Source organism: Onychostruthus taczanowskii, unplaced genomic scaffold, assembly GCF_017590055.1.
Source record: "Onychostruthus taczanowskii isolate IOZ18803 unplaced genomic scaffold, ASM1759005v1 scaffold12, whole genome shotgun sequence".
Lineage (NCBI taxonomy): Eukaryota > Metazoa > Chordata > Aves > Passeriformes > Passeridae > Onychostruthus > Onychostruthus taczanowskii.
This window is the reverse complement of record NW_024498351.1, coordinates 14,754,627-14,776,325: the sequence shown is the minus strand read 5'-3', so window position 1 is coordinate 14,776,325 and position 21,699 is coordinate 14,754,627. Positions and strand designations below refer to the sequence as shown.

General features: G+C 39.0%; 1 protein-coding gene across 1 annotated transcript in view; it reads right to left on the bottom strand.

Annotated features, from left to right (window-relative positions):
• The window catches only part of TENM3 (teneurin transmembrane protein 3), a 235,797-nt gene extending 215,291 nt beyond the window's left edge, over positions 1–20,506 (bottom strand). Inside the window, exon 1 of the mRNA XM_041395708.1 lies at positions 20,355–20,506. The gene's annotated coding sequence lies outside the window, so the exon portion shown is untranslated. The remainder of the gene's footprint in view (positions 1–20,354) is intronic.
• Between the last annotated feature and the right edge of the window lie 1,193 nt (positions 20,507–21,699).

Sequence of the window (21,699 nt, the reverse complement as noted above, 5' to 3'; positions counted from 1 at the left end):
CTAGGAGCACGACAAAATTGGGCAACAATAATAGAAAAGTAAAATTATGCCGTTATAATTAGGTTTCCCAAAATGAGTCCATCTCTCAGTCATACCCTTCAGTCACTGCACCTACAAGCCCTTCAAAAAAGAGTACTAAATTTGTTGACTGTTAAACATGCTACAATTAGGCAGTTAATAGCAACAAGACTAGAGTTTCCCATATTACTCAGATTACTTTACCTGGGTACTAAAATATTTGAGTACTGCCAAAAGGTCTCCAGCAAACACCTCAGGATGACACCTGTTGACATGCATTTTCCCTCTGCGGATTTACGTCGCAACGGCGTGCTTCAGGAGATTTAACCTCATAAAGTGCTGAACTCAGTAAGATGAACATTTAACATGGTTGAAACACAAAATAATTTCAGAATACGGAATAATGAAGGTGGCATGTCAAAAGGAACCCCACAAGCCTGCACACTACTGAGCACCTGTGGGGCCCGAGAGTCACACGCTTCACCACCATTTGGGGCCACAGCAGCAGCACCTGGTGTACAACAAAAACATGGAGTGCCCATGGAGGCACTAGTGCTGTACAAAGACATTTCCTACTGACAACAGGGAACGTTCAAAGGGAGAACAAGGAATATTCAAAGCCTTTTGAGGGCACTCAGACTTAAGGTGGTTACGGACACTGCCTGGGTGACCCCAAGTGCTGGCAGGAAAATTTAAGATTTTGCTGATGGGGAAAAGCCTTAGAGAAATGTTTGTCTGGCGAAGTTTTCCACCTTTTGTACAATATGGCCACTCTGAGCCTATGAAAGCTTCTGAACCCCCAACCTTTTTTTTTTTTTTTCCTTTTAAATGTGGCTTGACAAACACCCAGTGATCTACTCCAGAGCTCCCATTTCAAGGAGACCATGCGTTCCTCTCAAAATGGAGGGTAAAGTCTGCTGCTGCAAAGCTGCTAGGAGCCAGCAGTGAAACCACCTACAGCACAGTAAAATATTATGACAGGGAATTTGTGAGATTCTTCCTCAGATAACGTTAGGTTTGGTTACAAAAAATGGCACGAAAAATTATCATGTAGAAATCTAAAGGGGCATTGGCACTTGCTACATGCTTCATGTAGTGGATGTGGGAGCATTTCTGAAACGTTGCCTTGCCAATAAGTCCCTGTACGCCAGCAAAAGGGTCTGGGAAGAGTTTGTGGATTTGGCAACCTTCACTCCATGAAATGGCAACCAGCAATTTTCATGCTCAGTGTTAGCCTGGAATGAAGCCTCAGAAATGAAAGCACACTTGTTTGATTTAAGCTGTTTCCTAATCTACTCTCAGCAAAGATTAAGTAAAAGGCAAGCTACTGTGAACCTGCAGTTTATCTGGATTATCTACTCTCTTTACAAATACCTCCTGTTTTACTAAGAGTTAACTTTTGCATATAAAGTTGCCTTTTTCATCCCACTAAAAGCAAGAGTTAATATCTATGTTCTACTGAGAAACGGAGTGGATGATTCACTACAAACCAACAGTCAAGTAAAAACCAGTTAAACAACAAAAAAAAAGTATTAAAAAAATACACTTCTTTCTTGCTTCCTAATTCCTCCCCCACCACCCAGTTGAATCAAGTTACATTTTAAGTTCATTTTTTGACAGCATTTTATATTAAAACTGGGAAACAAAGAGTATTGTGGAAAATAAAAAAAAATTATCTGCTGATAGTAATCTTAGCTTTATCACAAACAGCCATCTCTCCACGCACTAAAACTGGTGTTTATCTCCTATTAAATTCTGCAACAGTTTATCATATTCTTTACACTTGATATGAATCGCAGCAAAGCTTATGAAAGCTTATATTGCATCAAAGATACTCTTTCTGTTTGCAGAAGAGGGATCCACAACAGGTAAGTCAATACCCTTCTTAATATTATTAATAATACATTCTCAAAACAAAACTCAGTTTGTATGCTGCCATATCACACTCACTTCTCCTTCACTGTCAGTAAAACGAATTAAATAGTTGAAGCTAAATAATACCTTAAGAGATTTGCTTCTTTGGGCATTGTCTGTTTTAGAACAAACTGGACTTGAAGATTCATGCACTTGCTCAAAACTCAAGTAAGTCTGAGACCCAGCAGCAGCACAGGCTCAGTGCCCACAGGCCACGTGCTGTCCCTACCCCCAGGGCTACAAGTGCACATCAAAGGGTGTATCCCTGTGACACCGATAACGTCAGGCCTTTTTGCAGGGATTTGCTGCCCGGAAAGGCTGTACAGCCTCACACCACATCTAACACTCTCACTCTTAACAAAACCACAGAACAAACCTGATCTCACAAGCCAAGTGTCTAACCAGCTAGCAAGAGCCTGCAGTAAAACAACTAAAATAAAGAATAACTGTACGGAAATACTGTTTATGAGATAAACCTTATTTCAAAGAGCCATTGTAGGTTTGAGCCGATGTTCTCCACTATTAATCTCCTCTTTTAAGTATCCATTTGGTTGGCAAATAGCAAAGCTGCATTACCATAAATGAACACATCAGGAGCACATGTAATCCTTCTGCCCAGCCTTTCCTCTCTGGCACACTACAGGATTACATGGGATCTCCTCCCTGAATTTTGGCATCTCTCCATCTTCTTTGCAAACTCATGCAAAATGAAGCATGAGGAGAAAGCCGGGATGACTCAAACCTTTTTGCTTACTAAAAAAAAAAAACAACTTAAAAAAACCCCCAGCAATTAATTCTTTATTGCTCCACTGTCCAGTTTTGCCCATCATTCCTCTATTTTGCTCAAGAGATTATAAAATGACCATAGCACTGAAGCAACAGTGAAGACTCATACACTGAGAGCACAGCATTTTGTGTTTGGTTCCTGGTTTTTTTTTTTTTTAAGATCAAGTTCAGGCCTTTAAATTCTTATTCTTTCAAAATACTTCCTCATCGTGGCTAACTTGTGAGTAACCGAAGTGGATACTGTATGACACACACATGGCATCTAGCACTGCCAAAGTGATTGCAGACTGTCCTTTCCCATAGAAGTGTGTGCTACAGAGAAGTGAAAAACATCCAGCTCTGTGAAAATCAAAAGGCTCAGCTCACTCTGCTCTGCAGACTAGCTATTAAAGGATCCGTATTATTTAGAAGTGCTTGCCTGCGTGCGCCTTGTGCAGCTCTTTGAGAGGTGTTTTTAAGGAGTGAATAGTCTCTGAGAAAAGGAGGGCAATGAGATTGAGCGGCAGAGCTTTGGGGAGAGGACCAACCACAGCCCAGATTATACTGCAGCATGTTTGTCAGGCAGGACTATGCTCCTGTGCTGCCAGGGCAGAGTTGCAGCAAGACACTGAGAGCAAACTCACAGGGTGTCTGGGATAGAATCCCTTCATTTTTCTGCGGAGAAAGCCACCACAACTGCTCAGGTTTACAGACTATTGTAGGGATTTTTTTCTTCAGAGCAATTGCACAAATGTGCACAGTAAGCATACTGAGGCTTGCATAAGTGCAGAACAAGGTCACTCTCATATCCCACTGGGTATCCTAAAAAGTAAGTGGCAAATACACTGCAAGTCAGCACTGAAATCTTCACTTTCACTGATACTGCAATCATCAATTAACATGCTTAAAAACATATATCTACATATATCCCAAGTGCAAGGAAGACACCTTAAAGAACAAGAGACTTAGGTGGAGCATAGAAAGAGATACATCTCTGCAGAAACTCAAGCCACTCTGCCACCACCAATACTTCAACTGAATGCTAAAAAAGATGCAAAACAGGATGCAGGTTTTTAAAAGATCACAGGTATTCTACATGAGTGCTACAATGGCTGAGGTAATAGTTTAAAGCTGAGCTATTCACAATGCCTGACACCAAAAACAGGTCACCCCACCCTACCACCCACCTGCTACAGCAAGCCATTCCCACCTCCCCCTCTCTACCCTTTATTACCCATCTATCTGCATGGGGAATTGATTTGTCTTGCTAACCCAACATAAAACTACGCTGTTTCTCCACCATCACCCTCCCTCCCACTCTTTCTGTTTCCTTCTGTATTAAGTTTTTCTGCAGCAGTGAACTGTTGGCTCAAGATTGGCTACAGTCTTAGAGAATGACTCTACCCCAAGATTTAGGGTCACAGTGGCAGGAATAACTTTCCTCTTTTATCCTCTCCTGTCCCTGACTACAATAATTGAAAATGCTGTTTATGACACTCATATTGAGAACTTCTGTGTAATGGAAAGGCTTTGAATCCTTGACAAAATCTTGTTCCACTTGCAAAAATTGTGCTCCTTCAAATGTGGGTTAGTGATGAACTTGTCTGTTCTAGTACCAGACCCTGTGGCTTGCTTTCTCTACACTGCCAGTGTAAGTGGGGTCTTTGCTTAAATGTGACATATGCAGAAACCTCAATTCCTACCTAATGTTACCAATGTGCAGGACAGGGTAACAGGATAGTGCCTGGTAAGTCTAAAGCCTTGAGCAGCCCACATGTCTGCAGAGCAACTAGAAGCTAGAAAAGCAGTTACAAGTGAGTAAATAGCCGTCTAGAAACTAAAAGAGAGCCACCTTAAAACAATATCCTCAAAGATACTGAAGTATGAGGTGTTTGTTCAGATCTATGCAGCACTGCAGTGATTCGGGGAACAAGCGAAGTTCAGTTGGTTATCTTCACGTTAAAGTACATCATCAACCTTCATTTGGAAACAAGCTCCATTATTTTATTTTATGCAAGTCAGTCTATTGCTCTAAGTCACGTTTTGAAGCAAAAAAGGAAGTAATAACAGAGCAGTTCTAGAACTGGGATACAAAAATTGTAACTGCTCAGATACATGTCAATCATTTATGATTACTGCTCTTCACAGATACAGACTTTCTGCAAGAAATCCTTCCTTTGTTTGAGGAAGGCAAAGCTAGCCAGTTACAATGCTGACATGTAGTTCTCATAATTAGTCACAACGTCCACAGTATCTCTTCAGATATTGTCATGGGCAATCCAAAAGCATTTTGAAGTCAAAAAGTATTACTAATTGAAATATTGCAAGGTTCATAGCTTTCCTGTAAGAATGAAAATTTAATCTTAGAATAAGTTACTTAGTAATTATCTGAAATTCAAAAAGGATTTGATCCATCTTCTCACATCAACTTGAAAGTGCAAAGAATAAAAATGTAAGTTGCAGTGTGAAGTGCCAAGGTCCTGACTCCCTAAGATAGCAAGTAAGCTACTTTTCATTTCCTAAATCGATGCTTTCCAACCTTGTTGTCCACACCATTACTGACTCTGGATTAGGAAAGGCCAGGTCTGAGCAAAAGAGCAGTAATGGTAAAAGGAGATGCACCAAACATCTCATCAGCAGCTATTGCAGATTAAGCAGTGAGAAACTACTTTAAAGTTAATCCTGCAACCTGTCCTGCTCTTGCTGAAGCCAGTATGACCGACTCTCATATGGCAGCCTAAACGTGGCTTGTTCTCTGTCTGCTGACATGCACTGCACCTAAGCCAGGGTCTATGTGAATTTCTGTAGTCCCATAAATTAGTCTGTTTTCTAGCAGAGCAGTGAACTGAAATGCAGTTTGAGGGGGTTTTCTGAAAATTATTTGAGCTTGATCCTCAAGCTTTCACTGAGATTGAACCAAATTAACAAAAAAGTGATTATCAACTAGGACAGAAAGAAATGGAGAGGCAGGCTAGAGGAGAGGAGACACTGATGCTCACATCTCCCTAAAACTCAAGGTGCCCCACATCTTTCTCCCTTTAAAGCAGCATAGATTGCTTCAAAAATATGTCTAGTTAAAAAATGTTTCTAGACTTTTTTTTAAAGTGTATATTTCTAGTCTAAATCAGAACTAAGTGGTTCAGTGCAGTCACAGATAAGCCAAAGCCAAAAGCTCTGCTAGCTCCAGTGAGATGGTAAAAAAGCACCAAAAAGGAGCCCAAGTCTGCAGCGAGGAACAAAAGAACACAGCTCACCAAGCAAACAAAAAAGTCCATGGGAAAACAAATAAGGAATTATCAAATCAGAGCAAATATGAACAAGAAGGGATAGGAAAATTAGGAAGACTTCAGAACAAGGTATGTGGGAAAAAGCACCCTGCCATGAGGCCATTTCAAGTGAGTTTCCAGCATGAAGTATGCTGGGCAGCACCTCTCCTCTTGAGGGGTTATCCCTCCACACTGGTAAGAATGGATAGCATAGCTAACAAAATGCAGTCAGGGAGTAAAGCACAGCTCAGAAATACACAATCAGCTGCCCTTTAGTGAAAAGTCACCCTGCCCAGTAAGACACCAGTAAGGAGAGAATACAAAAGGAAATGGTATCCCAGAGGTGGGGAAAAGTGGTATAAGGTGTTTGCTCTTCCTGCTGTGCGGTATCTGGAAGCTACTTGGTTCAATATGAAGAAAATACAGAAGTTATTTTGATCTTTGTCATACAGATGGTGTTTTTGTATTAAATTAATGAATGCATAGCACATTATCACATTCACTGTAAGCCACATGTAGGGAAGAGGTTTTAACTTCCAGATATATTGCTATTTTCTTCTCATTTTAAACATGTTTTAACAATTTTCACACAAATACAGGCCAGCCCACTGTGCTACAAATAATTATACAATCTCCAAAACAGCACCTTCTTCCAGCTATTTGGATTTGTCTTGCTTTTGATTTGTTTAGGGTTCTTTTTTTTTTTTGAAACAATTATTTAAAAAAAATCAAACACAGACAAATCTTGTCAGAAAATGTTTTCATAACAGAGGCAACTAATGCCTACACCAAACATCTCTGAAACAGAGTCTGTCAGCAATACCTCTTTCAGCTATGCCAGCCACCCTGAGAAACAGCATGCCCAACACAAAGCAGCAACACAAGTGTTCATGGATCACCATTAGATAAATTTTTTAACCCAGATACTGCACCCTTATTACATCACAGCAATACAAACTTCAGCTTTCCTCTTCCTCATCCTCCATGTGCTACAACCCTCCACCTTACCCCAGGAAACCAGCTGAATCAGAATTATTTAGCTCAGAGGAGGCTGAAAATCCTCAGGGGCAAAACTTAAGTTTGAACTGCCAATATTGTGGAAATAAGACTTTCAGAGCTGTGTATAACTGGGACTGTGTATGCAGGAGAAAATGTAATATGCTCAGCTGTTCTCTGCAAGAACCTGTTTCAAGTCACTGGAGCACCCCTATAGCAAACTCAATACATACAAGGAGCATAGGGTAATACCTCTTTGGTTTGACAATGTCCCTGCATGTGGCTACTGTCAGTATTTTCTTTGTGCAGCCAATTACGTTTTTTCTTGATTAAAAATGCCACTGTGGAGTTCCCAGGGAAAATAATAATGTGAAACAGCTGACAACATATTTACGCCTAAGAGAGTATTATTTGTTATAAAAGCTGTAAGAAATTGATAAACATGCATATGATGGCAGACCAGTTTTCATAACAGAAATGGAGAAAAAAACCCTAATGACACTTTTAAACAAACATTTATGCCAGTAAATGTTCTACCACAGATATAACTGTATCAGCAGCAGAACTCAGTTAAAATAACAGAAGCCAAAATAATTTCCCTGAAATAACAGATGCTTCTACCACTGTGAACAGGGTGCAGGGCTTGCCAATACACCTACACTGCTCCTGCAAATATTTTGGAAAAAGTAAGCCTATAACTTGTGGTTCTGTCACAGCCTTGGTCTACCACAAGTGAGAGCAAGCAGATTATGGGTTTTTTTCATTATATTCTTAACATGTTTTCTGCAATAGTTCTAACCTTGTAACTTCTTACAAGAAATTATCCACCTTTCATTATGAAAATCTATTTGCAGTAGCCAGTGAGGAGGTTTTACAGGTTGAAAAGGTGCCAGAGTTTTAACATGTTCTTCACATTTATAAGTTTGTAATCTAAATTCTGTTATTCCACATAGTAGCAAATACATCATTTTGCAGTGTTGATGCAAATTTACACAGGCTACTAAACCACAGATTCCTCAACAACTTTAAGATTGTTTTATGATATATTCAAGAATCCAAGAAGAAAAATATTGTCTACTCAAAATATTCATTTGACTAGTGTGACTCTCTGATTAGCTGATTTTTTTATACCTATTCATGCAGGAATTTTGGCATTACACTAAGCCTTTTAGAAATGATGAAGGAAAAACATTTCTCTGGTCTTTGGAGACCTACACATTTAAATTCTGTTCATTACTAATGAACATTAATTTATTACCCATTTTCCATTCCTATTATCAGATATTATTTATTTTATTGGCTACAGATGTGAGTTTTAACACCTTAGCATGTAAGATATAAGGTTTAACATCAGTCACAGACAAGTAGGAAAGATACTATTCAAATGACATTTAAATTTTTGTAGGAAATAGAGGAGGTATGGTCCCTATCAAGCATATCCGATTATACTTGTATTTCTAAGCATCTTGGGATTAAACTGCTCAATATCGTCTAAGGGATAGCAAGACTACTGTTTTAAATGTATTTATTATCATAAATATTGTACCTATTTATGATTTGAAATGCAACCACACTTGTAATTTATTGCTATCCAATAAAATTAGCTTGTAGTCAGCTGCCTAATAGTTTTGATAGTATGTTATTATACACACATTACAATGCAAGTAACAACTTGAAGCACCCTTTTCCCTTATGTGAATGAAGGAGTTTAGGAGTTTAAAATACTCCCATTACCTGGTTTCCTGCAAACCTGCTTTCCAAATCCTTTCTGGAAGAGTGTTTCATGACAGCAAAAAAAAACCCACAATCCCACATTTGTGTGCTTGTAATCAGTTACAAAGTGTGGAAGCCAAAAGAGGACGGCTCTGAAGAACACTAACAAGTCTCTCAGTAAATGGCTTTTTCTTTCTCAGAGCTTTCATAGAATGAAAAGGATAACAGTTCTCAAATACTGGCCATCTGAATGATAGCTGCATTTAACATCAACATAACACTCAAAATAAATAAAGAAACATTTTGTTACCTTAGGATTTTAAGAGTTCCCAACCTGAGAAGGGCCAAGAAAGGTATTACATATTTGACACACACACTAGATATGTGTTCCAAGGAACTCTACTCAAGTAGACAGCACTTCAAACTTTACATATGCTTGTAATAAAGATATAAAAAATAAAAACCCTGATTGCCAGTTTCAAATGCACTACCTCTTTAAAGGCTGATTTGCTCTTGTGGGCATGTAAAGACCTGCTAGTGCTACAGCTGCCACATAGCAGGGAATTTGTCTACAAAAGCAATGTGTCTAGTCGTAATCTCCTTCTGAAACATGAAGGTGCTGATTTCTGATTTTATTGCATTTATTATATTAAGTTATTACAGCATTCCTGTGCTGCATCTGTCATTTCTACTATGCACTCTGTTCTCAGGCATTCATAACTTAGTGGTTTTAATTCATAGCTGTCTGAAATTTGGTGCATTAGTCAGCTTGCACACAAATTTCCTCTGAAGAAGTGGGGGAAATGAAAAGCTTTGTATTTCTTCCTTGTGAGTCCAATATATTTTACATATATGTATGTTAGTTAGAAGGGTTTTTTATGACTTAAAGCAAAGGATAAACCCACCTCAAACAAGATGTTTTTACCAAGCAGAAAGATAGCACAGGCAAACAAGACTGCCGATGTTGCAAGTAGAAAAAAAGTCTCAGAATTTTCTACTGCAAGAAAACTGAAAAACCACTTCTAGCTTAAACTGTGAAGTACCAACTTTTAGTGACAGCAGAATAGTAACATGAATATGGTAATTATAGTAGTTATGGTAGGTTATAGGTAAAAGCTAAGGTTGCTTCTTCTGTATTAGGATGCTCAGCAAAGAAAAGTATATAATGCATTGTTGCCAAAATTAAAGGGTCTTCAGGCTTGTCTGCAGCTGGAGCTGACAGCTGTAGGCACAAGGCTCTGTTGCCCACGACCTGGACTGCTGAAAGGTCCTGGATATAATAAACTGCATTTTGAAGAGCTGCCTGGAGTCCCGCATCTCTCATTCAGGCTCTTACTCACTGCATATACCATCAACACTAAAAATGCTAAAATTTTCTATACATTTTATTCCAGATTAATCTTATGTTCTTCTTCAACAAGTTTATACTGTTTCCCTGCATTGGCACATCAACTTATGCTGTCTATATAGGAAAGAAGCAAGTTTGACCATGTGGAAGAGCACAGCAACCTAATAAAATCTGCTTTACTCACTACACCACAGATACTTGCAAAACTCAGGAATTTTAGAGAACAGTATACAATACTATGGTTAATTTATATATCTATACATAATATGCTACTGTTACATTTTCTCAAATTACCACAGCAGTAAAATAACCCTTCTTCCATTAAGCCCATGAAACTTTTACCACAGAAGTCTCTTTTGAAAACACCAGCCTGTCTAGACAGAAGGCACATTAACTGTGCAAGTGCACACACATCTGCCTCAATCAAAGACCCTGGGTCACCTTAAAGCATGACACTGTCACAGTAACAGTGAATTGCCTATTACCTGTTTGTCTGTGAAAAGTAAACAAATACTTTCTTTCTGCTTCATTTTCATCCTACTGAGGTGGAAAAGAGCTCTCCAGAATTATGATAGGCAAAGGTAGAATGTCTGTCTGCAGAATTCAAATCAGCATTTGAGTGAAACGGAGAGCCACAGATTAAGGATTAAGAGATCAGCAGGCAGTCCACTACTTTAAAAAAAAAATCTGTCTTCTATGCATCCGCGCTAATAATTTTCTTTAAAAAAACAACAGCTGCTTTTTTAAAAGGAGATGTACTTCCATCCAAAGCAAAAGCTAGCTAGGTCATTCCTCTGCCACAGAAAGACATTTAGTGTGAGTTACAACTGACTTACAACAGAGATGAGTGCATTTATTCAGGCTCTTCGTATGGGTAGGCAAAATGGACTACTTATACACTTTTCAGCCAATTTAAAATTTGATTGTAGCAACAGGAATATCATGATAAAAAGGTTTATTATTCCTAGAATGTTGAGTGCATACAGGAAGAACTTACTTCTGTGAACTAAAACACCATATTGCATACATCTACATCCAGCAGAAAACACACCAAAACACATCTAATTACTTAGTTATCTCACTTTAATTGAGTATGACCACTAACATGAGTCACAGTGTTTTTACTTGTCTCAAAAAATATGGAAATGTACATGAAAATGAAGCAAAACTGAACATTTTTTAAGCTGATTTCACTGATAAAGGAGCAACAAATCTGGCAAGAACAGGTACATGAAAGCCAGTTATGCATGCAGCCTCTCAATTCAGCTGAGTGCTGAATGGGAACTGATATTTCATATTCTTGTGTGGTTTTCTCTTATTTTTTTAAGAGCAATTAAAAAAACCCCTCATTATCCTAAATTCAGAGCTACATGACAAAAAAACCCTGGAAGCAAAAGCATAATTTAAATGTTCTTAGCACAGGAAGTAAATCTGTGGAATAAAGGATTATTAAAATGGAGATAACTACTATCTCTTTAAAAGAGAGTCTCCAGGTTTGTCAGGATCACTTTTTAAAGGGCTCCTACTTGCCCTGGCCTGACAGGCCCATACAGAAATGACCAGAGGAAAAAAACCAAAGAAATCCAGACCTAACTAGAATGGTAGCGTGAAAAAATATTCTGAGACAAATATACTGGGTGAATTTGCTGTTAAATTTGCGATGTTATGCTGAAAGTGGTTTCTGTCAAATACCAATTTGTTTAGAGACACAGGTGTGTCCTTTGTTCTACCCTTCCCCTCTCTTCTCTACCACGAGCCTCAGGCTCAATGCTTGTATCTACCCTAACTCAACAGGAGCAGTTTCGTGCAAACTTGAGGGTAAACACTGGCAAAAAATCATCAAAAATTGGGAACTGATAGTATTGTTCCCACCTTAGTTTTTGGCTAACAACCAGTGCTCTCTCAGATAACACCCACACAGTTCAAGGAAGGGTATGAACCACGGACTGCTCACAGGAGATTGAATGAATGAGGTCCCCAGGTTGCTGGTGAAGCACTTGTGCACATCAGTGATACTTGAGCTGTAACAGGAAATGGACCTTGGCGTGTTCCCTCCTGGCTACTGCACACAAAGACTACTCATCCATCTCGCCTCTGCAATCTAATTTTTCTCTCCACAGTGAAAAAGAAAGGGACCTGGCTGGTTTCTTCTTTCATTGCCCTCTTCCACCATGTTGCAAAATATGGGAAACCCAAGAAAGGAGGGAATATGTCACGGCAATAGGTGCTAGCCTGCAGCACACCACTCTGAGCTGCAGGCAGCTCTCAGCAGGCAAGCAGAACTGATACTTTCCAACACTTCTCGAGTATTACTGCTTTGCTGGATTTACCATCAACCATGGCCTGCTCCATTTCAACGCTCAGGTAGGATGTTAAAGAGGTGCTGTGTTATAGCCACAAACACAAGTGGAAAATCAGCCAGCTGAATGCAGGGACTCTTGGCTAAAATTCAAACTATACACATGCATGCATATGCTGTTCCAGACTAACACAGATCAGTCTACAAATGATGTTTATAAAGGTTGTAATTTCTATATAGACTATACCAAATAAACCTACTTTCATGAAGCGATGATAATTCAGTTTGCTACAAGACTCAGGACATCCCCATGTACCCCATTGCATACTGACCACAGTTGGCTTAAGAGCACATAGAAACTAAACACATAAACAAAAATAAACAAATAACTGATTCTAGCAGAAAATCTGCTGTACATTGGAAAGTGAAACCCAAAACTCAAAATGAACAATTTGTTACCTGCTTTTTTATGAGGTACAGTTGCATTACAGGAAACAAAAGCAAACAAAATACAAGCAGAATGAAGAATGTTCAGGCTCTGCCTGGCATTACCAAAATCACTGCAAGCAAAACCAATTGTCTCAAAGGCAAAATCATAACTTTTGTCTGATGTAGGCTTTATTTTTATTCCTCTTTTTTCACCTCAAGTAACTGGTTCTGCTGCCATGGCTCTGATCAGCAGTAAATTAGGATTAGGTGCAAAGGACTAGGATGAGGGGGTAATGTACAAGCTGGAGGGCAGAAATGATAAGAGAGAATTGATAAATAATACACAGGTCTCTTGTGTGAAAAGCTGGCAGAACTGCTGAGGAATAATTCGAAATACTATCCAAATGCCACTGACAGGAAAATCATCAGGGGAGAAGGGTTTACATCCAGAGAGGAACCCACTGACTGAAAAGTCTGTTTAAGATTCCTTGACCTCAGGGGAAAAGTAGGGTGGTAAACACTGGGTTCTCATACAAATGAGTGCAGGGTTTGCAGAATAAGACTGTATGAAATGCTCTGAAGATACCCATTCAGTGTTACGAACCTTTCTGTATTGTTTGGAGAAAGGACAGCTGCTGAAAATAAACTCTCCTGGCAATAAGATATGTGCTCAGCTCCATAAACCAAAATCGCCAAGGAGGGGCAAAAGAAAAGGCAGACAGGGTAGGAAAAGTACTTGGAGGTACTGAGGTACTTCCAGTCTACAGAAAAGGCTTCAACACTGTCAGTACTTTCAGCATTCTTGCCAAGCGACAGTGAGACCTTCAGCCCAAGATGCATTACCTTACTTCTTGTCTCTTGCTTGGTAGGAGAGATCCTAAGATTCAGCATCATTACAAGACAATGGATAGGCCTAGCTGTGTGGCAACCTTCTTGAAGTCATCCGATAAAAAAGACAGTTTGACAGAATTACATTTTCAAACTCTATGTGTCTGCCTTCAAAAGGCTTGTCTTCTGGCTGGGCATATGGAAACACACACACATACATTCTGCTTTATTGCAGAACATGACTGACAAGTACAAGGAGAGAGCTGGGGAGGAAGCAAGAATAATTAAACAGAAAGAAAAATGTAAGAAAATTCTTTAGACTACAGAGGCAAAGGGCACTTTATCATATAGGCAGCTAGATCAACAGGCAAGTCTTGTGAGGAACTAGGGGAACTTGGCATGAGTGAAAGGGGAGATTCTCTCTCCATCTGGCCGATGCTGCCCCATGCTGAGAACACACTCTGACTCTACAATCCTGTACTAAAGACCACACCAAAACACTGCTGCCAACTGTCAACTTTAAAATCTTAACTGCCCCAAGGAACCTGTCTCAGAGAAATACTGCAAACCCAAGGGTAATGTATAAAACTACACATATAAAACTGGAGAGGCAACAGCTATGAGATGCCTTCCAGCTCCAAACACAAAAGTAATAATGGGAAGAAGAATCCTGCTCTCTTCTTAGGAAATCACCTATGTCTTGAAGAAAATGAGCTCATAGGTTGCAAAGTGGAAGTTAAAATCATTTACCTTCAAAATGGCAACATATAATCAAAGCTTAGGAACAAAAGGTGTAACAGCGACTCAACACACTACCACAAAACAAGTAATACTTGTATTTCAAAAAACGGAACTTCTATGAACTGTGCTGAGATATTTTCCAATACCTCCAGGATGTTACCATTACAAAACGTGCCTTGAAATGCAGCTCATTTTTTTGGTCCTTAATTCATCTTACTGCATCTAGATACATCATCCAAGTGCACAAGGTCTTTAAAAATCTTTCAGGTGGTTCTTCCATGTGACTATGCTGCATTGTTTTTTTCTTTCTTCTCATATTTTCTTATAAAATCATTCCCTCTAGTCTCCAATAATTTTTAATGCTCTGCTGTAAGTCTCAGTCAATTAACCTGTACCTTCAGGTGGTCAAATTTGGATTCAGTTCTCCTGTTATTGTCTTTCCTTGTGTTTTGTGCATTTGTTTTAAATTCCCTTAACAATTATGCCAATCCCTAGACAGGGAGCACTATAAAAAGAAATATCACAAAGTTCTTTTAAAGGCCAAAAATTGAAAATTATCCTGTTTATTTAATATCAATGTAGTTTTACACAAATGAAAGAAATCTTTCTTGAATGAGAAAAGACAGGTAAAAAGGAAAGAGAGAAAGATGGACTGTTGAGATTATTTTGATTAAATACTTATATTAACATGCAGTAGCTAGAACTATACTTTTATAAGCTTTTAAGACATCAATACTGACCACCATTACAAAACACAAGTGAGACAGAAATTTAACCATTAATTATATATTTTCTAAACTAGTAGTTTCCAGCTTAGCCACAGGCCTCCCTGTGTTTGAGTATATTTATAAAAATATAAATATACACATATTTAAACAAATAATGTCCCTGCTGCTAAGGCTGGAAGTTGGCTTGTTTGTCCTCATAGGAACTTAAAAAACAGTCTACAAAGCAAGAGAGTAATGAATAAAAACCAGTGATTATTAATGAAATCCTTAAAGGCAGGTTTATAATAATTAACATAAAGGTCACCTTAATAGTCAATTTAGAGATATTTCTAGATCTCCCAAGCTAAAAGATAAACTCTTCAGCGGTAAAATTTGCCATTAATAGAAAGTTCATTTCATTGTTCAGCCTCTAATTCGTTACCTGTAATTAAGAAAAACCAGATTTCAAAGCAACAAGAGAAGACTGTGATAAAGCTATTTGAAGAACACTCTGTCAGGGATAAAGCCAGCAGAGAGGTGGCTGTCATAAAATAGCCAAATGGCTTTTTCCACCTCCATCAAGGTCACTTTACTGATGATGTGCTCAATAAGATGATAATGCATTTAACCACTTTCCTTGCATCTGACTTCGACCTTACTGCAAATCCAAATGGCCTTGTTTAACTACCCTGGCCTTTCAACATTTCCCTGAACAAAGATAATTAAGGAGATATACTGCCCCCTACTATCACAGGAATTGAAAGACAAATAAACTTTTAAGAGCACAGCCAGGTGTCTATTGCATTAATGTACAATGTTTAAGCAGGGGAAAAAATGAAATAATGGTTAAATAATTGTAAAAGGTTAACAAAGTTAACTTTGCTACGTAAGGCAATTCTGTTCTAGTTAAAAGAAAGAACATAAGAGGCTTTCCAGGCTACTTTTTACAACTCCCTGGATAACAGTCTTTTCTTTAATGCAGTTTCTGGCTTAAGAGAAAAAATGTTCTGCAAAAATTAACAACTCCGAAATTTCTCCAGATTTGAAACTGGTTATATTTCATACAAGGCTACAGTAATGTTTTATGAAAAAGCAGGTCTATATGATTAAACCAAACGCTGGTCTAAAGAACCATTTCCATTTATTTTTTTTTTTTTTTCCTTTGTGTGTGGTCAGCAACTATACTAGAGATAAAAATTAAAGCAGTTTAAAAATTAGCTTGGCAATTATGACAATTTGAAATCTTAAGGTAGTGCTGTTTTATGATTTTTACAATTATGAAAAACAACCAAATAATATCATTCTATAATAGCAGTCTTTTTTTTTTTTTTTTTAATTTTGATTCATATATACTCTTATATTCCAAACAGCTCACCAGGACACTAATTCCTCTTGATACCAAGAAAAAAAAGCCCCATATCAATAGCTCTTGGACTAATAACAACTGAAACAGAGTAAAAAGAATAAAAAAGCTGGTAAAGCAGCTGGATATTAGTTATGCAGAGATGCAAGAGATCTTATTTTAGATTAATATTTTTTTTCTTCTAAATCTGTTTTTCTTTTAATCATCTTAGAAATATTGCTGTATAGGTCTCAATCTCCTTCAAAAGCAAGAAAATGGCAAAACAGCAAGTTGTATCAGAAAGATAAAAACACATAACTCACAGTTGATGCGATACCAGATATGTTAACTTACTGCTACTGCCAAAATTGCTGTTCCTTTGCCACAGAAAATTAACTACGCAGAAACCCTGTCACATGTCTTTAATCAGTTTGATCATAATGCAGTTCTTCAGAAATTACAGAAATCCACCTCTGCCATTTTGTCAGGCCACCATTACTTGGAGTTTTAGATGTAGTCTGTGCAAATTTCAACATGTTCATGCATTTGGCTTAATCTTTTGCAGTAACACTTCTTAATGCAGACTCAACTCCTGAATTCTGAATACACCAGGAATTAAACCTCCCGTAAAGGCACTTTCATGTAGTAAATACAAAAATCAGTGATTACAGTATCAAAACCATGAAGTTTGCAGTGATTCATATACCAAAACTATGCAAAGTCCTTTCTGCTGTAAATAACAAGCTGTTCACTCTGAGCTAGAATGATTTACTGTTTCCAGATATGAGAAGTCTACCTTTTTCTTACATCTAAAAGACTTGCTTCAAAAACAATCTACTTCACAGCAGTTTACACAAAACAATTATTTCGTTTCAAGTTTGGATAAACGGTGGCCTTAGTCAATTTCAAAAGAAGACTACACACCTTGCTGTTACCTTGAGTGAGTACTGAAGTTTTCATGTATAATTGTACTTCGAATTCCTTAATCTTAGACAAAGAAGATGAATGACTATTTTGTACTCATTCAGAGTATTTCAGCCACCTACCTATTTTATTCAGAGTTTTTAATGTGAATGACACTTCTTAATGGAACACAAGAGCCATTTTTTACACTCGTCCCTAACATTTAAAAAGGTTAACTTAACTGGAAAACCACATAAACATTTTTTTAGTACAGTACTTTATTTCATCCTGATCTTTCGTTCTGTATAAAAATCTTCAAACCTACAAGATACATACATCTTCAAACCATTAGTGAGGTCACCAGCTCACAGTATCATACTCCATACATTACTGAACATACAAAAGCCCTCTTGCTATTCTGAAATGCATAAATCTGTAACTACCTCTGGAAAAAGTCCTTCAAACCCACACAGCGTAGCCTACAGACGTATTTAGAATTAATATAACTAACAATAAGATCTTTGAACACATGCAGAAAGGAAAGGAAGCTAATGTTTTTTCTTATTTTGGACAATGACACAGTGAAGTCCTATTTTCCCATATCATCACTCTATGTTGAACAAAGCATGCATATTAAGACCTTTTATATTTCCTTGTTTAGTTCAACAAGTGAATTGGGAAGCAATAGAAGTTACAGGAAGAGAAATGATGAAGTCTGATCTCACAATTGCTTATCAGACCATTCTGGTAATTTGAGAAGTCATGTTAAATCTTCACAGATGCATGCCCAAACTGAAAGAATACAGCTCAAGATCAATTCCCTAAGCAGGGCCCATTTGCATCGCATACTGAAATGTACAGGTATTTTTACATCTCTCAAGCCAAAGGACAAACTCTTCAGTACTAAAATTTGCCATTATTATAAAAGTTAATTTCAATGTTCAACCTCTAACTTGCTATCTGTAATTTAAAAAAAATCAGACCTCAAACCTGATGGGTGTATGGCGGCATTCTCCTTGTGGACCTGTAGAATGAACACACATCTGACATGACACTTGATATTTTTTTGTGGCATCAATTATCAATTTTTCCTAGACAGCTACCACTTCGGCTGCTTTTCTTCAAGTGGAAAAAAAAATATACCCTATGCTGCATGGAACATGCAACTTCTTGTCTGAGAAAAGTCAGAAAGCAAAAATGAGAAGACAAAGCCATCTAAACATAACATGGTTTTTTTAAGTCCTATTGCTGTAGGTTTCTTGCTAAATTCTAACACACCCTTTTAAAACTCCTTGAAAGGAAAAATACCCTTATACTGCGAAATATGAGGCCACTCTCCACACAGGATTGCATAACGATTAATCAAAAAATTTTGTAACATCTCATTTGTAGCTACTGAGCTGCTTGACAGTTTTGAACCCCAGTCTGATGGATGAAAAAAAGGTAAGCTAGTTTTTTTCTGTTCTTGTTTGAGCACTTTCCTGGGTTTTACACAAATATTTCCACCAGAACTTACTGAGGATGTGTGAAAAGATTTACCTTCTGAATGAAGGAAAAGTGCACTCTACCAGCTGCGTGCACACCATCTAGAAGTTCATGAGAATAAACCTAGCCTATTTAGTGTCATTATACAAATTACAAATTCTTATCTTAATGATAGATTATACTTAACATCAGGCAATTAGAGCCTTGTGTCTATTAAGAAATTAATACACTTTCCAACGCACAGGGGACTCTTGCCATTTTCAGTAACTTTTCTACACATTTTCAGTGAATTTACTCTGTGGATTAGAGATCTTAGGGGAGAGAAGGTACTTCCCTTCCCCTGCCTCCATTGTTCTCTACTTTCAAAGCTTCTAACAAACAGCTCCAGAGCAGCTCAGTCTTTGTCTGGGAGTTTGATAGTTCACATCCTAAGTTTCTTTTCCCACTGCTAAAATATTAGAAAAGCAAGGTTTTTGAAAGCTTTCCACAGGATCAGCCAGAAAACAGACACAAAGTTAACAAAGGACAGCTATCACCACAAAGTGTCAGGTTTGTTTACTGGAGTAGATCAGTATTTCCCCAAATCTTCAATGTTCCGACTGTTTTGTTTAATAAACGGTTAAAAAATGGCAAACGGGCTAAATAAGGTGAACATAAGTGAAGATAGTTTAAAATAAAAAAACTCCACAGACAGATGGGGTGTTCAAATTCGGATTCTGTGGATGAACAGGAAAACTAAAACGCAGTGTGCACAAAAAACTGCAATGGTATGTTCATGCACTGGAATACAGACATTATTATTTTAAGTAAATTTAATTGCTGACATACCTTTCTCAGTTTTTTTTTTCCTCAATCCTTCCTTAAAGTCTACTCTAGCAATTAACATAGGTCTCCGGATGGCTCACTGAAATATTTAAAGCTGAAGAACAAAAGGTTTATTTTAAAAATGAAAACCTTGGCTTGTACAACTCCAGACATGAATCTGCTTTCAATTACTGAAAGTATTTCCACTTCAGTGAAAAAGGATCAAATCTTCAACTACACCATCTTTAGGCAATGAATTTGATTATATTAAGCTTTAAGAATACAGAATGACTTTGTGACACAGCTGTATAGTCCATGCATATCGCGTATTAGGTATACAAAAAAGAAGGAGCTGGCACTTTAAATGAGAAGCAGACAGAAATGTGTCTGCTCACAGCAGCAATGTACTTCCATACCAAAGCTCTGCTTTAGGGCTGGTTTTTTTTTTTCAGGTGCCCACATAAATGTCAAAGATTACACTAAGCTTTAAATGAAGGATTTTACAATCCTTTAGAAATGAATCTGGGCCGATTCTTCCCCTATACTTTTATTTGCATAATTTGCACTGCTGTAAAGTTACATTTTTCTTTCTAGACTTTTGAGCGAGCACAACCTCTTCCACATTCCCCCCAGTGCAGCAGGTATCGCATCCCCTAGGAAGCACAATAATCAGAGGCACTTTATACTTTTCCCATTATGCGAGCATAAGAGTCGGGCGAGGGAGCTCGAAGGCTTCACTCCGCAGCGAGATGCGATACCTCAAATGCAAATTATGCAAAAACTTCTCATTTCTTACATCTCCGATTTCGCGAATCTCTCCTACCGCATCCCAGCCAGACAGCGGGTCGGGCTCTTTCAGCAGCACGGGCAGACACAGGACGCGAGGGGCTCCCTCCGGGCTCGGCCACCCTCGGCTGGCAGGGCGGAGCAGTGCGGGCCGCCCGCGGCTCCTCGCAGCGCTGCCCGAGCCGCGGAATGAGGCGGCGGGGCATTTGGCCCCGCGCCCTCACGGCCAGCGGCGGCGGCCGGGCCCGGCTCCGGCTCCGCGAAACCCTTTCGGGGCCGCGGCGGCGGCGGCTTCGAGGAGCGGCCGCGAGGGCGTACGGCCCGGAGCTCCGGGGAAGGGCAGAAGGAGCCTTCCCGGAGAGTGCGGAGCCGCTGCCGCGGCGCTGTTCGTACGGCTCACGGGCGGCGCGGGGCCGCGGGCATCCACCGCGAAGCGGGGATTTCCCGAGACACGAAATAAACTCCTTGCCGTGCAAGGTAGTTGGGATATTAGCGTAAAGTACCTGCCCGCTCCCTCCCGTGCGAGCCGCCGCCGCAGCCGGGAGGCACGGGGGAGAGCAGCTCCGCTCGGTGCTGGCGGAAGGCGGGCTCGGCGTGGCCGCGGCCGGTGCCCGAGGAGCAGCGCGCCGAGCAGACGGAGCGGGCCGGGAGCAGAGCGCAGCTGTGAGCGCGCAGATGTGACACCGGCCCCCTCATCACGCACCACCTGGGCTTTAATTGAAACAGAAACACCTCCCCCTCCGTTTACCACCGTAGGAGACAGTTTTTCTTCGTGTCTATAGAGGCGTGAATATAATACACTCTGCTTACTTCAAAACACTCGGCAATCTATGATCAAGTCCTCTGCTAATGAAGCTTTTGGAGTTCCAGCTTGATCTGGATGCATTATAGCTGTCAGATAAAGCTATCGAATAATAGATACAAAATACAGTATTCGCAGGACTTTCCATTAATTTCTGAAATACTGTAGAGAGCAAGAACTAGATGCCTACAGAATATGCAGATACCAATGTACTAATTCAAAATAGAAAAGCCTATTTTCAGCTGGTAATCAAACTGAAGTTCATGCCTCTGTCTTTAGTAAAAGAACCAGAGTTTTAATATTATTTTGTCTTTTTTTTCTTTTATTTTTTTTGTTTGTTTTTAATTTTAACTACCTCCTTTTGGAACATGGAACTCTTGTAAAACGTCTGTGGGAATGATATCTCCAACTTCATTCTTAATGTCGCTACACAAAGACCCTTCTGAGCTGGCTTAGAAAATGCAGGGGTACATAGGAATGTCTACAAAACTTCTGTTATGCTTTTCTTTTCACCTTGGACCTTTGCTAATAACAACTAACTTAACTCTCTCTC